General features: G+C 38.7%; 1 protein-coding gene across 2 annotated transcripts in view; it reads right to left on the bottom strand.

Moving 5' to 3' along the window:
- Positions 1–18,150, bottom strand: part of LOC124795250 (condensin-2 complex subunit G2-like) — a 296,139-nt gene that overhangs the window by 153,906 nt on the left and 124,083 nt on the right. The window lies entirely within an intron of this gene.

Here is an 18,150-nt window from a genome sequence, read left to right as displayed (position 1 = left end):
ACATCATGACACTATCAGAGGATAATAAAGAAAGTAACAAATCCCTAATAGCAGCTAACACATTAAATTATGTTTTTACAAGTGTTGTAAATTACATGATAAAACAAACTGAACAAACAACAAAAACATAACAATTAGTAGTGGGCAACTACTGAAAAGATTATTCTCACGTATTGAGCTCTGCCTAATAAGTACAGGGGCTCAAACACATTTCAGCACTGCTTATGGCTCATATTCTGCAACAGATTTTATAATCAGCCATCCTATGATCCAGAGGAATGTTCACATTGATCTTTGCAATAGTGAACATTACCTGATTATTGTACTGGCTCAAATCTACACCACACAGATTGTTTACAATGTTGGTCTCTGCAAAGAGATGATTGGAATTTTTTCATTGCTAAAGTGCAGATCACAAAAAATGCAGAGAAGAGGATTGATGAAGTAGTACGAGATGCAACAGAAATGATTCTCGAAGTTGCAAACACTAAAGTACCATTCTCTTCGGGTTCACCTAGATGGTAACATGTTCTGTAATGGTGCAAAGAGATCGTAGATGCCATCAGAGAATGACAACAGGCTCTATGGTGACATAGAAGCAACTCCTCTAGCAAAAATCTAATTTTATTCACAAGACCAAGGGCAAACAAAGGGAGAAAGAATGTTGGGAACAATAGGTTTGTTCTATGACACTACATACCCTTGCTTCACAAGTGGGGTTCAAATTATAGTGGATTAGTGGACTTCAGTACATTAATAGAATCCAGGGATTTCTTGGTGGAGAAAAAATTGACACCTGTTCCTCTGAACATTGCTGGACTTTTAGCAATATACACTCCTGGAAATGGAAAAAAGAACACATTGACACCGGTGTGTCAGACCCACCATACTTGCTCCGGACACTGCGAGAGGGCTGTACAAGCAATGATCACACGCACGGCACAGCGGACACACCAGGAACCGCGGTGTTGGCCGTCGAATGGCGCTAGCTGCGCAGCATTTGTGCACCGCCGCCATCAGTGTCAGCCAGTTTGCCGTGGCATACGGAGCTCCATCGCAGTCTTTAACACTGGTAGCATGCCGCGACAGCGTGGACGTGAACCGTATGTGCAGTTGACGGACTTTGAGCGAGGGTGTATAGTGGGCATGCGGGAGGCCGGGTGGACGTACCGCCGAATTGCTCAACACGTGGGGCGTGAGGTCTCCACAGTACATCGATGTTGTCGGCAGTGGTCGGCGGAAGGTGCACGTGCCCGTCGACCTGGGACCGGACCGCAGCGACGCACGGATGCACGCCAAGACCGTAGGATCCTACGCAGTGCCGTAGGGGACCGCACCGCCACTTCCCAGCAAATTAGGGACACTGTTGATCCTGGGGTATCGGCGAGGACCATTCGCAACCGTCTCCATGAAGCTGGGCTACGGTCCCGCACACCGTTAGGCCGTCTTCCGCTCACGCCCCAACATCGTGCAGCCCGCCTACAGTGGTGTCGCGACAGGCGTGAATGGAGGGACGAATGGAGACGTGTCGTCTTCAGCGATGAGAGTCGCTTCTGCCTTGGTGCCAATGATGGTCGTATGCGTGTTTGGCGCCGTGCAGGTGAGCGCCACAATCAGGACTGCATACGACCGAGGCACACAGGGCCAACACCCGGCATCATGGTGTGGGGAGCGATCTCCTACACTGGCCGTACACCACTGGTGATCGTCGAGGGGACACTGAATAGTGCACGGTACATCCAAACCGTCATCAAACCCATCGTTCTACCATTCCTAGACCGGCAAGGGAACTTGCTGTTCCAACAGGACAATGCACGTCCACATGTATCCCGTGCCACCCAACGTGCTCTAGAAGGTGTAAGTCAACTACCCTGGCCAGCAAGATCTCCGGATCTGTCCCCCATTGAGCATGTTTGGGACTGGATGAAGTGTCGTCTCACGCGGTCTGCACGTCCAGCACGAACGCTGGTCCAACTGAGGCGCCAGGTGGAAATGGCATGGCAAGCCGTTCCACAGGACTACATCCAGCATCTCTACGATCGTCTCCATGGGAGAATAGCAGCCTGCATTGCTGCGAAAGGTGGATATACACTGTACTAGTGCCGACATTGTGCATGCTCTGTTGCCTGTGTCTATGTGCCTGTGGTTCTGTCAGTGTGATCATGTGATGTATCTGACCCCAGGAATGTGTCAATAATGTTTCCCCTTCCTGGGACAATGAATTCACGGTGTTCTTATTTCAATTTCCAGGAGTGTATTATGCTGAAATGTCAGCATCTATGAATTAACATCCTAATTTCACTCAATATCGCCTTTTAAAAGATTGCAGTATTTCAACAGACCTATCAACCTACAATGTACCCTTTATAGCCTATGAACTAAATAATGCTTTAAAAAGATGTAGGGATACGTCCGCAGAACCAGACAAAATCCACCATCAAATGCTTCGACGTCTTGGTGGACTTGGTAGAAACTCTATTTCAAAAATTTTCAACAAGATATGGCAAGACGGCCGGAAAGAGAGTATCAAAACATCTATGCTAAAACCAGGGCAAGGTGCAAGAAACAGATATAGCTACAGACTGATCAACCTAACAAGTAACTTGGGTTAACTATTAGAAAGGATGGATAAAGTGCGACTTTGTTATATTTGGAATCTATAGCTCCTTTCTGAAGAACTTGAACTACCACTAATCATCTTATATAGTTGGAGTTTATGATTAGAGAGGCTTTTGTGCACCACCAACATTTGATCACAGTATGCTTTGGTTTTCACGAGGCATACAATAAAAAGTGATGCGATCACGAGTGAGCTTAATACAAAATCTTTTTTATCATTTAGATAGTTTGGAGCCAGGATGGGCATGACCCTTAGTAACCAACATTTCCAGGACAATAGAGTCCCACAGGAATTAGTTTTCAGTGGCACACTTTTTGCAATTACAGTAAATGACACAGAACACACTGTGGGACATGTTAGTCATACCAGAATTATATGTCAATGATCTCTGTTTATTATTACAGTTCTATATAGTTCTGGATGAGGATGGGCAGACTGTATTCTACAAAAGTGCATGACACGTAAGTCTGCTGGTGAGAAATGGTGGCCATGCTTTTCTGCCCATTTCTGTCCTTTTGTATAGCTGTCTGCTGCTAGAAGTAGTGGACCAGTACCATTTTCTAGGACTTTTTTTGATAATGAACTTCGATGGTTACCACTTACATGACAATTCAAGACTTTCTGGACGAAAATACTCTATACTCTGTTTTCCTGCTAACTGTTATTGGGGTGTGAATTTAACAACATTATTAAAATTTCATAAAGCACACATTTTATCCTGTTTGGACTAAAGAAGCATAGTTTATGAGTCAGCAGGACTACCCATCTTGTAAATATTACACCGCGTCCACCACAACGAATTTGTTTGACAGTTGGAGCTTTGTGAGCTAGTCCAGTCGTTAGCCACCTTGTAGATGCAGGAATATTAACACTGAAAATACAATGCCAACAAACTGTATTTAACTACACAATCATAATTAACCAATGCAAACCATCCCTGCCATCCCATTGTATTTCGCAATCTAAGTACCTGGTCATTCCTCAACCTTCATAGAGCAGATGCCAGCACACTATGACCACAAGACCTCTGATGAGAACTTAACTTGCTCAGATTTCCTGCAATAGTCTCAATTGCAAATTCTTCCTTGGTATATTCTCCAACAAGTAGTAAGGGTGGGTCTATGGTATGACAGCAAAGTCAATATAACTCCCAATTTTTTTAGCTGTACATTTTGTTTAGCCATCCAAGGGTAGCCACATTTTAATGTCCCATAACACTGATGACTCCAAACATAATGAAAATGCCAGCTATGCATACATACATAGCCAGAATTAAGAACATCATTCTCCACTAATTGAATGAAGTATTTATACCACAAAATTAATACCCATAAAAGAACACTACAAAACATAATGATTTTACTGCAGCAGAATTTCATTATACACAGTAACTCCTTAAGTGCATTGCAAACAATATAAAAGTGCTATTGAGACATACACTGGTCTCTACCATTCATGAGCAACTGTATGCCCTCCACAGTACAGACGTGTCTATCACTTGTTTCTGGACAGCAAGTCACATTGGCATTCAAACTGATGAACTGGCTGACAAACTAGCTAAAGAAGCAATGGGAATGGAAACACCGGAACTAAACATTCCTAGTACTGACGTAAGGACACACATTCAGTGCTGTATCCTGAAGAAATGGAAAACAATTGCCAAGGTAACCAATAAACTGCAGATCAAGGTAATCCAATGAACTGCAGACCACCAAAAACACCAGCAAAGGCTTGTTAGAATTCACAATGATGCTCAAGAAGGGAAGATAATGTTTTATGCTATGTCAGAACTGAACATGCCAAAATAACTCATGAATTTTTGCTATGACAAGAAGAAACCCTGCACTGCATCTATGGAGAAGCATTATCAGTTCACCACATCCTCGAAGACTGTAAGCTCCCCAAGACCTTTGAAGTCAGTCAATCCCAGGACACCACCTATCAGAGATTCTAGTTGATGATGAAACAGATGTATATTATGTACTACACTTCCTATGAAGGACTGGATACTACAGCAAGATTTAAAGACAACAATGTTACATATTGACTTAGAGGGTGGAGGGGGAGGGGAAACCTGTCACTACCAATTTAGCCCCCCAGATGCCACTCAATCCATTCTTGACACCTGAACCTGCAGTGGATGACTATGTATCTGTTTACTGACTGTTGTAATTCTTCCTTTCCCCCTTTAATAGAATTGTGGTGTAATCTGGAAATATGATAGTTTTATGAACATCCATCCATTGGTGTAGAAAAGGAACAGAAATGCTCCCATTAATGATCCTTGAGGTGCAACATATTTAATTAGCTTATACTCTGATAAGTGGTCAAAAACTGACTTAAGGTGCTTAATACTTACCACTTGTTTATGATTATTCATGAAGGAACTGTCCAACTGTTGGACAGACCTGTACTGCCACACTGTTAAAGCCTTCACAGTAGAATCTTATGACTTACCACATGAAAAACTTTAGATGGTCAATAAATATTTATGTTGATTTCTGTTATGTCTGTTGGGAGCAGCATGTAGTTAATGCATTTAAAAACTGCAGTTGTTATTTCCAACTCGAGTGTTGTTCATTACATAGGACTTTTTATTTATAAATTCCATAATTCTCTCACACATAAAGCTTTCCAGTATTTTTGAGATTATTGTGGAAATTTTAGTGAGTTTAATGGGTCTGTAGTTATTTATATTATCTCTCCCATTGTTTTTAGCATTCTGGTAAACAAAGCGCTTGTTGCCCATCCGTCTGTCTGTCCAACCTTTAAAAACCCTTTTTCACAAAACATATACACATATCAAGCAGAAATTTATGTCACTATCTCTTAATTTTCTCTGGGAAGACATTTCTTTTAAAACTTAAGAGGAAAGCAGCTGTATCTACTTGGTTATCTTATGGACCTGTTTGTACTTGTCAGACAAAATGTACACCTCACTGTGCTAGATTAGCTCATCATCTGACTAAGGCTCTGCGAAAGAGAACTCCTTGTACCATATTCAAAGTTTTGTGTGAAGCAATAGTCACTGGTATGCCATCCAGTCTTTCACATCCCCTAAGTGCCTTACAATGTGCAGCAAAGAAGCTTTAATCAATAGTGATCCCATTTTACATTTTTACATGTATCTATTCTCCAAATTTATCTCCTATCTATTCCACAAAAAATAATAGCTTAATCACTGTAAAAGTATCTCCACCTGTTTTCATACACAACATGTATTAAATAAATTGTTTCATTCCCAGTCATCTGGCTTGTCCCTCTTCCCATGGAGCAGCTAGGCTACAGAAAACAGTTGGATTGTAACTGTATGGACTGAAGCATTTAGACCTATCAGTTGAGACAGCCAGAACAGTATGGCCATTACGACAGTTAAGCCTCATGTGTTTGATGTGTCAGATGCCCAGCCAGGTGCCACCTACTCCAATCAATGGCTCTACCACCAGGCACCAGCCAGCCAAAGTGAAGGTCACTGGGCACAATGGATGTAGCCGAGAGTCACAGTGCCCCAAAATCATGGGCATCTCACTTAGGCATGCATGGGGATCTAGCAGCTCAGGCATCAGAAGTGAACCCGTGTTGTAAGAGGGCTCTACCAAAAGGGTATAAATCGACCCTGCAATGTCGGGTTGGCTGTCGCTTTGAATTCTAAACACATATTTAATTATTTGGTTCTTGGTAGAACAACATTATAATAAATGAAAAGCACCTGTTTGCTTTTGTTCTACAATATACTCGTGAATTAGAGTAGAACACAACTTTTCATATGACATACGCATCAGAGACTCAACACGACGCCCAAAATTACAAAATAGTTTATTTGTCACAAAACCATCTTGTCTTTTGTTTTCATTCTTGGAGAGTATGGATGCTCTTTGACAGTGAAGCCACTATGCCGAAGCATAAAAGTCTCTGCCCACAGCATGTGAAGCCATTTACTTGTTGTCGCACCTCGCTATTTTCTCGTATTCCGCACTTCCCATTTAACATCTGCACATACAAAAACAAACACTCGCACACAGTAAATGTTCTGCAACTTACTCTCTACTTAATATCATTCTATCAAGACCATCTTTCCCTGTACTATGCAAGCAGTGTGAAATATCGTTTGCCTAAACAGAATGTAACACTTCATATTCCCCCACTTAAACGAAAGATGTTGGGACCGCACACACGCACGCACGCATGCACGCACACGCGCACGCGCACGCGCACGCGCACGCGCACGCGCACACGCACACGCACACGCACACACACACACACACACACACACACAAAACCATTAACATACAACTATAAACAACCTAATTACTTAAAAACATTGGATATGATTGCCTTCTTTAAAAAGGAATAAAACTTAATTTAATAAAAATCTTTTCAATTTTGTTGTTTCATTTCAGTTAAATTGTGCTAAACAGTGTTACCGTACTTTGTATATCTCCATCTTATGTACTCCACATCCTGTGTGATGTGGGGAGTGAGTACCATGTCACCAGCATTGTGAAGCCTAGTGCAGGGTTGGCTCAGGTAACTGACAGCATAGGGGAGTTATGTATGAATTTTACAAAGGAGGATCAGGCAGTGATAGTGAGTGGAGCAGAGAACAGTCTTGATAAGAATGGGGAATGTGATGTAGGTGGTGACCTGGTAAAGATAGCCACTCAAACTGGTGGCACTAATATGCATTTCGTGCAACTGATTCAGCGTCATGATCGGCCTCATCTTAATGCGACTGTTAGGCGTATTAACTTGGGGCTGGAGAGGGCACTGATGACAGAGGGCATGGGTCACATTCAGTGGTGCCAGTTGGGTCTATCAGTAGGTCGCGTTTCACAAGGCACGATCTGCACCTCAATAGGTATGGGAAGGGGAGGCTGGTAAAGCTTATAGGTGACAGTGTAGTAGGTGATGGCGGGATCACTAATGGAACAATTCCTTTAGTAGTTGGTGTTAGAGTTCCACCTTTTTTAGACTGAAGTCAGCTGATAGATATACCTGCTTAAAGGAAGTCCCTCTAACTAAGGGCTCACCTTCAGAGAATGTAATGTTTCCAAGTAGTCAAGGAATTAGCACATTTCATCAGAATATGAGAGGTATTAGAGATTAAGTTAGTGAACTGCTTATAGATGCTGACTCTGAAATTGTAGGTGTATCGGAACACCACTTAAATAATTTGACAATTCAGAGTCTTCCTTTAGAAGGATACATATTAGCTGGCTGTTTTTCAAGGAGTTCCTTGCAGGGTGGGGGAGTGGCTATGTAAGTAAAAAACTGTATTCCATTTAAGTCCACAGATGTATCACGACACTGCACTGAACAGATATTTGAATGTTGTGCAGGGGTAGTTGAATTCCGTGAAACTAAACTTCTAATTGTTGTTGTTTGTAGGTCCCCTAATTCCAACTTCAGAGCATTTCTGCTCAAGATAGAGAGGGTTCTTGATTCACTTTGTACGAAGTACCAGAAATTAGTTATATGTCGTGACATCAATATAAATTTTGTATATGATGGTGCAAGAAAAAGGATGTTGGTAGATCTCCTAAATTCATATGATCTGATGCAGACTGTGTTTTTTCCAACTAGGGTGCAGGGGAACAGTGCCATAGCCATAGACAATATTTTTATTCATTCTTCATTACTAGATGTGCATTCTGTTAGTAAAAGGGTGAATGGTCTTTCAGACCATATGCACAAATTTTAACATTAAAAGGCTTTTGCACTCAAACAAATGTCATATATAATTACAAACTATGTAGGAAAGTTAATCCAATAGCAATAGAGAGTTTTTTTAAACCTCGTCAAGGAACAAGAGTGGCAGCACGTTTATAGTGCCAGTAACATAGATGATAAATATAATGCTTTCCTCAACACATTTCTCATGCTCTTTGAGAGTTGCTTTCCATTAGAATGTTCTAACGGGGTACTAGCAGTGATAGGCAGCCTGGGTGGCTGACTAGTGGGATAAGGATCTCATGTAGAACAAAGCGGTAATCATATCAAAATGTTAGAAGTAGTCACAATCAGGCTACAGTAGCCCATTACAAACAGTATTGTAATGTGCTAAAAATGTTATTAGGAAGGCAAAGAGTATGTGGTATGCAAATAGAATAGCTAATTCACAGGATAAAATTAAAACCATATGGTCAGTTGTGAAGGAAGCAGCACAAGGTCGACATGTAAAGTAAGTTCGTACTAAAAATATTTCTGTTACTGATAAATCAGATATATGTACACTATTTAACAATCATTTTCTGAGCATTGCTGGTCAATTAAATAAAAATTTAGTTTCTACAAGGAATCATATAACTTTCTTAGCAAAATGTCTTTTTGAGATTGATGTCTGAAATACTCATTTGTGATACAGACAAGGGGGAGATTGAGTCAATAGTTAAATCACTGAAGACTACTGACTCTCATGGATATGATGGAGTGCCTAGTAGAATATTAAAGTACTGTGCTGCACATGTTAGCCGCGTATTTAGCCATATTTGTAATTTTTCCTTTAGGAATGGCTAGTTTCCTGAACGATTAAAGTACTCAGTAGTAAAGCCGCTTTATAAAAAGGGAGAAAGGGATAATGTAGACAATTTTAGACGTATTTCTATGCCATCAGCATATGCTAAAGCTATTGAAAAGGCTGTGTATGTAAGGATAATTGATCATTTTATATCACACAATCTGCTATCAAATGTACACTTCGGCTTTAGAAGTCATTTAACAACTGAAAATGCTATATTCTCTTTTCTCTGTGGTTAAACAAAAAATTTCAAATGCTAGCCATATTTTTTGATTTAACTAAGGCATTTGATTGTGTTGATCACAAAATATTGCTCCAGAAGTTAGACCATTACGGAATACGGGGAGTCCAGTTCCTTATTTATATAAATGATATGCCTTCTAGTATTATGGGTCACTCTAACATATTTCTGTTTGTTGATGATGTAGTAAGGGATGTTGTGTGCAACATTGGCTTGGTTTCAAATAGTGCAGTTCATGGCCTATGTTCATGGCTTGTACAAAATAAACTAACGCTAAATCACAGCAAGACTCAGTTTTTACAGTTTCTAACACACAATTCAACAAAACCTGATGTTTTAATTTCACAGAACGGGCATATGATTAGTGAAACGGAACAGTTCAAATTTCTAGGTGTTCAGATAGTAAACTGCCGTGGAAGCCCATGCTCAGGATATTGTTCAAAGACTTAATGTTGCCATTTTTACTATTCAAATGGTATCTGAAGTGAGTGATCATTTGACATGAAAATTAGTCTACTTTGCTTATTTTCATTCACTTATGCCATATCATATTATATTTTTGGGTAACTCTTCCCATTCTGAAAGGATATTTTTGGCTCAGAAACGGGCGGTTCGGGCAATAAGTGGTGCAAGTTCACAAACCTCTTGTCAACACCTGTTCACGAGTCTGGGTATTTTGACATCGACCTCTCAATATATGTATTCCTTACTGTCATTTCTTGTTAACAATATTAACTTATTCCCAAGAATAAGCAGCTCTCACTCAGTTAATACCCAGCAGAAATCAAACCTGCATTTGGATCGGACTTCCTTAACTCTTGTGCAGAAAGGTGCTGCATCCATTTTCAATGAGCTATCACTCAAATTCAAAAATCACAGCAGTAATCCACGCACTTTTCAACTCAAAACTGAAGAGTTTCCCCATGGGTCACTCCTTCTATTATGTCAAGGAGTGCCTTGAAAAATTAAGCTGATTCTTGTTGTATTGCTGATTGCGTTTACTTAAACTTACGGATTGACTTTTTTTGGGTTCATAAACATTTTATTTTTATCTGTTATTACTTTTATGTTGTAATTTCATGTGCTGACATGTTCCATAACCTTGGAGATTTGCTCCTCAATTTGGTCCTATGGAACTTGACATGTAAATAAATAAATAAATAGTCTATTTATTTAACTATGTACTGCCTTCAAGCAAGTATACTCAAGAATGTCTTGTTTACTTCTTTTATACGTACATAGTTAGTTACCTTTTACCCTTTCTCACATTATTATTACCTGAGGAGTTGCTTGTTGGGTACATGTCTACTATTCAGTCTCTAGAGTCAAATTTCAGTACAGGCTCTAGTCAACAAGCATGGAACATTTTTGTCTCTACTATAAGCTAAGTCTGTCTTGCCTTCCATCTCCCACCTGGACACTTCTCCCTTACAATGTGTGGTCTGACTAATGTGTCACTTACTTAACCCTAAAAAAATCTTGTTTGTCTATTGTTGTTGTTGTTGTTGTTGTTGTTGTTGTTGTTGTGGTCTTCAGTCCAGAGACTGGTTTGATGCAGCCCTCCAGGCTATTGTTGTCATCCTACGTGAAATGCCGACCAGCAATTCTACTGTTGTAGGTTGTAAATTCAATTATACATTCTCTAAAAAGAAGAGATCATGTGACAGGAACTTTGCATGTGAACAGAGGGAAGATAGAGTTGGTACTCCTAATGGAGAAGTAAGAAAAGGAAATAGAGAGACACATGTCAGTATCATTCCCTACAGAACGGACCTGCCACGGCTTCTCCATCACCCCAAAAATTGATCCTAGCAAACCCCTATGAAATGCATTTGAATAAGTACGTGCTTTCATGTAACTCATCATCAACTGTCAGTATAATTTCTGTGGTCGGTCTATTCATCAGTCAACACTAAACAGAGGTGAAATCCCTACCCATGATTAACCTCCCCTAATAAAATTAAATTTAAATACAAACCCAACCATTTTATTCTTCTTTCTTTATGGTTAAAAGATGTACAAATCCAAAAACTTCCTTTCCTAAATTCCAGAATATTTAGCTTACTATATTCATAGCTTATGCAAAGAGCTTGTGAGTTAAAGCATTTCTCTACAAGTGGCATAGTGCTATAACTTTTGGCTTTTCATGTACTACATGTACATTGTACATCTTCAAAATGCTCCTTGAAATATTAATTTATAGTTAAGTTTATTAATTATGCACATGGCTATCTTCGTGAACATACTAATGCAATTACTGTTGAATACACACTAAACTCTATGCATACAGGCATCGAGATTGTAAATTTATTATTATTATTATTGTTATTATTTTTTTAGTTTGATTTCTGGAAGAAGTGGTTTATATGGTATAATATTAATAAAAGATAACAGAATAATCAAAGAAGTTAGAACTTGTCTCCGAGAAAACTAAGCTGCAAATACGGAAACAATTTAATTCGGGCAGCCGGTGGTTGTAAATCCATCGAATTCACAAGGCTGCATACTCTCACAGGAGCTTAAATCTTTCAATCACATCTACATTGTATAATCCTTTATCTTGCCCTGTATCAGGGTCTATTATCAAATAACTCAAGGCAAAATCCATCTTTTTGCTATCCCCCTCCCAGTGTTTTTGGTAAAAATCTAGAAAACACTCTCAAAAAATAGGTGGGGTGAACTTCTCCATCAGGTTTGAATTTCAGAAATTGCTTTGATAAATTCATATTACTTCTCAACTGTAACTCCTCTAATAAACTACTCGATAACCCATTGTTATTTATGCCAACCTGCTTATGGTTTCCTGTTTAGTATTCTCAATAGCCTCCCATAGTCTCTGTATTGTGTGTGTGTGTGTGTGTGTGTGTGTGTGTGGTATTAAGCAATTCATCTTCCTCTTGTATGGTAAAATTTACAAATTCGTGTAATCGTTCCTCCAAATTAGAAAGCATTTCGTGTGTGTTAACTATTTCTCTAACTTCTTTGCATTGTTCTAAAACATTTGCACACTTGTTCACCTCTGAGATTTGCTCTTTAACCTGGCTGAACTCTCTGACAATAAACTGACCTACTCTGTTAATTTTTCCATCTAATTCTTTGAACTGCTATTTTACTTCCTTGTGGACTAAATCACACTGGTTACTGATCTCATCCTTCAACTCCTGGGTCAAAGAACTTGCAATGTTAGTTAACTTAGCTTCTTTTCCTATGTGATGTATTCTGTTATCTCTAGTTAGTTCTCCTTTCGTATTTTCTACCTTGACAGACAGTTCATTACTTTTAGATTGTACTTTTGTCAGAATTCATTTTGTCAGACATTTGTTGTAATAAATCTTTAAATCATTCTAGAGACTCTGTGGCCATTTTTCTAGTAATGACTTGCTCGAGCCCACCAAAAATTTTTCTCCAAACCCAACAAGAAATTGCTCTGTCATATTTAAAACATTATTTTATTCATGTGTCGACATTGTTTACTTGACACGCAAATTTAATTGATGTTGCCGTAATACTTGTACCACAATTGTATAAGTTTGGTTTGTCTTCAAATTTGTGAATTGTTCCAATATTTCCTTTCATTTTTTTTCTTAATGGATCGTTACTGACTTTTATGTCCGTACACTTCTAGTTTCTCCTTTTGTTTAATTCTGGTTGCTCTTAGCAATGCGGTAATTTATCATTGAATTTCAAGGTTTTGCAAATTTATAGTTCTTTATTTGCTTCTTTTTGCTCCAATGCTCGGTGTGCCAAATAAGCATTTTTCTTATTTGTTTAAGGTTTGATGTAGCTGCAGGCTCGCTCCTTGTAGCTGCAGCTGAGTCAGAACACTTCATGAGATCTATCGCCCAATGTAATATCTGTCATATTTACCTTTTTATTTTTACTTTTTCAAAATCTGGTTGCCACTGTTGATTTTATTGAAGTAGGGGTCCCACTAATCAGTGCCTCTGAAATCCCGTGTGTAGTAAAGGGAAGACTCGACTTCTTCACATTCTGCACCTGTTATTGGAGCAAAAGAAAGTAACTTCTACTCATATCATGAAAAAGTACGTCCGCTACTTTCCTTTTACAAACATATATTTCCTTGAGTGGGTGTACAGATCATTAGAGTGACTTGTGAACTAGAGTAGAACACAACTTTTCATACAACATACCCTCAAAGGCTCAACATGACATCCAAGATTACAATATATTTTAATCTTCACAAAACCATCTTGTCTTTTGTTTTCATTCTTGGAGAGTATGGCTGCTCTTTGACGGTCAAGCAACCGTTAAGCTGTGATGTCAAAATGTAAAAGGCCCCTCCCACAACAGGTGAAGTTGTTTATTTATCGTCACAGCTTGCTCTTTTCTTGTATTCCACACCTCCAATATAATGTCCACACACCAAAAATAAACACTTCCGTGGTATATGTTCCATGACTTCCTCCCTATTTAATATTATTGTAAAGAGATCATCTTTCCTTGTACTACACCAGAAGGGTGAAATGTTTGCCTAAACAGCATGTAACACTTCACTGGGCCAGTACTGAAAACTGTCACTATGGGTTGGTTAGTAAGAAAAATAACACTTAGTCATCGATGGGAGATTGAGGCACAAGAAAGGAGACAGGTGCTAGAATAGCTTGATGCCCCATATTCACCATGCATGTTTTCACAAAACGTCATGAGGCTCCTGAGGAGTCCCATTAATCTCTATCAATGATGAACCAGTTGATAACAGTACAGAACCAAATTCTTACAATTACGGTAGCGAGGTAATTTAAAAATGAACAAGCATATAAAATATCTGAATGTAAAACCTGCTACTTTATTTGCTCACTAAGACCCTGCTGTAGTGGAGAAAACAGTAAAGTAAGCATACAATACCTTCTTTCACTCCCACCTTTAAGTATAGGATCACATTTTTGCAAAAATCGAAAGAAGCCATTGGCACATTCCAATTGCAATAAAAGGGTAATTATGAGGTGTGTGAGAAAAGTCATGAGACTGACAACCCTGTGAGCAATTTGGTAACACTATGCTGTTCTGCTTGTGTCGACCGGTGTTTTCATCCCTTCCAGATGCTCAATCTGAGTTTCAGCTCCATACAGCCATCACCATGTGTTTATTGATAGAGAAAAAGAGAGAGAGAGAGAGAGAGAGAGAGAGAGAGAGAGAGAGAGAGAGAGAGAGAGAGCACTCCAATCATGGCACATGAGATACTACTAAATGGAGTTTTATTTAACCAATATTGCTGAGAAGTGAGTGAAATATGAATGAAAGAGTGAAATAAAGTAAAAATCATTAACACATAGCAGATATAAATCCCCAGAACAAACTAAAAGAATTGCTGTCAAATGCATAAACTTTGCTGATTACCTAATATAATTAGTTTTACTACCTCTGAAGTCACATTATACTCTAGAAAAGCTTCACGAGATCAATATCAAAAATAGCCTCCAAACCTCTTATGAGAGAAAGCAGTATATGAGCTCCAAGCAAACAGACTTGGAATCCCTCATTACCATATATAGCAATATCACTTAAGCTGAACACTAAGAACTTAGCAATCAGTTGTAAAATCACGGTGTGTGCGACTACATGTTGTATGATGTTATTCTATTCCTCACTTAGTTACACCAGGATTTGCGTTCCACTCAGTTAGGATGGCATTGCTGCTCTAACTTGCTGAGAATTTTTGCACATGAAAGATTTGATATTAGACTGTTTTCATCAACTGTAAACAAGAGTGAGAAGCATTAAAGATAACAGAATCAATCTTCTGATGACTGTTAATCCTCATACAACTACTATTTTGTCGATAGGCAGACACTGTGCTTTTATAGCAACAGAATGCACGTTCACTTAAGGCTGCTGCAACGTAATGTGCTTGTCGTTGCATACAACAATTGCCATGGACAGCAGGATCACCAGATCTCCTGCCAGTCAACCACATATATGAGGTATGTTCAAAAAGTAAGGTGATTTTATATTTTTATGGAAAAATATTTATTTATTCACCAATATCCATGTTGTCATCTTCAAAGTAATCCCCCTCAGATACAACACACTTGTGCCAATGCTTCTTCCAATCCTCGAAGCACTTATCATAAGAACTTTGTGATACAGCCTTGAGTACTTCCTGCAATGCAGTTTTTATTTCCTCAATCGCTGAAAATCTTCGACCTTTCACAGGTCTCTTCAGTTTTGGGAACAGGAAAAAGTCACAGGGGATCAAATTTGATGAGTATGATGGCTGAGGCATGATTGTTGTGTTGTTTCTGGCCAAAAAATCTCTCACAAGCAACGATGAATAAGCATGCGCACTGCTGTGATGCAAACACCATGAATTGTTTTCCCAAAATTCTGGATATTTTTTGCGTATTGGTTCTCAGAAATGACACATAATGTCAAGGTAATACTCCATATTGATCATACGACCTTGAGGCAAAAATTCAGGTTCACTACGCCACAGTAATTGAAAAAAACAGTGAGCAAAACTTTGACATCTGATCAAACTTGGCGTGCTTTTCTCGGTCTTGGCTCTCCCGGATGCTTCTTATTGGGATGATTGGGCTTTGGGTTTGACGTCATAACAGTAAACCCTCTTGAGCAATGTTACAACCCTCTTGAGCAAATCAGGATCATCACTGACATCATTCAAGAGCTCCTGAGTGATGCTCATGTGACGGTCCTTCTGATCAAAATTGAGAAGTTTTGGAAGAAACTTCGTGGACACATGCCTCACGCCCAAAAGTCCACAAAAACTGCATGACACGAGCCGACTGATATGTCAACATCCTCAGCAAGGTAATTCAATGATTTTCCATAGCAATTTTCTTCACAGCTTCAATGTTATCATCTGTTGTTGATGTGGTGGGGAATCCAGAGCGAGGTTCGTCATTGGCATCTTTTCGGCCATCTTGGCTCTTTTTACTTAGAGCAGACTCACTGTATGCCACTGTCAACATTTCAAGTGTTTTAAAGCACTTGATTCCATTTTTTCAAATAAAATTTAATGCAAATTCTTTGCTCCATTTTTTATAATAATCAAAAATTGCCAAGAAAACTAAAACATGTGGTACCATGTGGGCATACGGCCCTCTCAGTGCAGCTGGATAAGGATGTCACGTTGAATGGAGATTATGTTGAAAAATTCAGTTTTGTAGCCAAAAGATTGGGGAATAATATGGCGTACCTGCTTTCAGGAAAAAAAAAAAAAAAATGTGCTGCATTACTTACTGTATGTCCCTAGTACTCGAGTCAATTTTTTATGACTATAGTCTTCTCCCCACCTTTGGCACTGGGGTGTTTAGTAGCAGTTTGAGAGATAAATGTAACATGCACATGGAATTAGATGTTTCCATGTTTACTCTGGCACTACCAAAGCATTTTCCATAATACAAACTACAAGAGGGGAGTTTAAATTATGCCCACAAGAATGAATAAATAAATAAATTGTTATTGATGTTTATTAACATCTTTTTTAAAATAGATACTAATGTATAAGTAGACTCCAAAACCTGAAAATATCTTTTAGCACAGTATTAACAATACCAGTGTATTTTTTGTAATGTGTACTATATGGCCACCACAAATTTTTTTTAAAAAAAATACAGATTTTTCTTAATTGTTATTGAGTTTTGTTCACAACATATTTTTAAAGATATACAGATGTGTAAGAAGGACCTTGAACCTGAGAATATGAACATGGCACCTGTTGCGAAATGTCATATCCACTACTAACACTTAAGTTTCTGGGTCACATTTTATTAAAAATTCAAAACAATTATGGACTCTGCTATAAGAAGTCATTAAACACAATAGATATTTTTTTTTCAAAGTTTTAAAAATATAAAGCACATGATCAGATTACAATATTTTCAAAATTTGAGCACACAGTAACCCCTCCACCCCCCACCCCCCTGCCCGCTCCTTCATCACAAAGGTTAATGGAAGTTCAGGCAGCAAGAAACTTAGCTGTTAAATGTTACAAGGACTCCCACACGAGAAATATTAATGAATTTCTGTAATCCAGTGGACACTAAGCTTGCCTTCATATTGTCAATATCTTATCACATCCCAGTGATTGTAGACGGTACAAAATAAGTCACAAGTCCGAAAGTGCTTTTCACTTATATAATTCTATATTTACATTGCTACTCTATAGTTCACACTTAAGTGATTGGCAAAGGTTCATACAGTCAATTGCAGACTACTTCTCAACAGTTACACTCTTGAATAGCATGAGGGAAAATTGAACACCTAAGTCATTCCGTGTATCCTAGCTGATAAGGACTGCATACCACACAGCGACACTCATGACTCTTTTTAATACATTTGTTGCATCTCTCACGTGCTCTGCCAATAAAATACAGTCTCCTTCTCCACAACATTTTCTATATTACCGTTCCAATTTAAGTTGTTTGTAATTGTAATCACTAGGTATTTAGTTGAATTCACAACCTTTTAATTTATGAGATTTATTATGTATCCAAATTTAATTTTCCTTCTGAATAACTTTACTAGACAGTAAATGAGAGCATCATCTGCAAACAATCTAAGAGGGCTGTTCAGATTGTCTCTCCAATCATTCAAATAGATTAAGGACAGCAGAGTGACTGTAACACTTTCTTGGGGAACCCCAAAAATCATTAGATCACTTACAGTCAACTACTACAAATTGTGATCTTTCTGACAGTAAATTACGATTCCGGTCACACAACTGAATAACACTTCAAAGGCACGTAGTTCAATTACAAGTTACTTGTGAGGAACAGTGTCAAAAGTTTT

The sequence above is a fragment of the Schistocerca piceifrons genome, chromosome 4 (genome assembly GCF_021461385.2).
Source record: "Schistocerca piceifrons isolate TAMUIC-IGC-003096 chromosome 4, iqSchPice1.1, whole genome shotgun sequence".
Taxonomy (NCBI): domain Eukaryota; kingdom Metazoa; phylum Arthropoda; class Insecta; order Orthoptera; family Acrididae; genus Schistocerca; species Schistocerca piceifrons.
This window is presented reverse-complemented; position numbering and strand designations above follow the sequence as displayed.